The following is a 278-nucleotide window of genomic DNA, read 5'->3' on the forward strand; positions in this document are numbered from 1 at the left end:
TCTCTCTCCTTTTCCCCAGTTTAATCAAGAAATCATTTTGATTCTTGTGTTTCCAACTTGATGCAAGGATGTAAATCATTCTCATTACTTTTTTTTTTTTTCTCAATTCAATTTACATGTACTCAGATGAATAGTTTTTATTTATTGCACAGTGCCAAAAGAAGACATCAATGGCCTACATACTCTGAAAAACTTGACTCATATGAATTTATATTTCTACTGTAAGATGGTCTTGGCCCTTGTGGTAGTTATTGCTAAGGTTAATTCATAGTAGATTT

This window comes from Penaeus monodon, chromosome 32 (genome assembly GCF_015228065.2).
Source record: "Penaeus monodon isolate SGIC_2016 chromosome 32, NSTDA_Pmon_1, whole genome shotgun sequence".
Lineage (NCBI taxonomy): Eukaryota > Metazoa > Arthropoda > Malacostraca > Decapoda > Penaeidae > Penaeus > Penaeus monodon.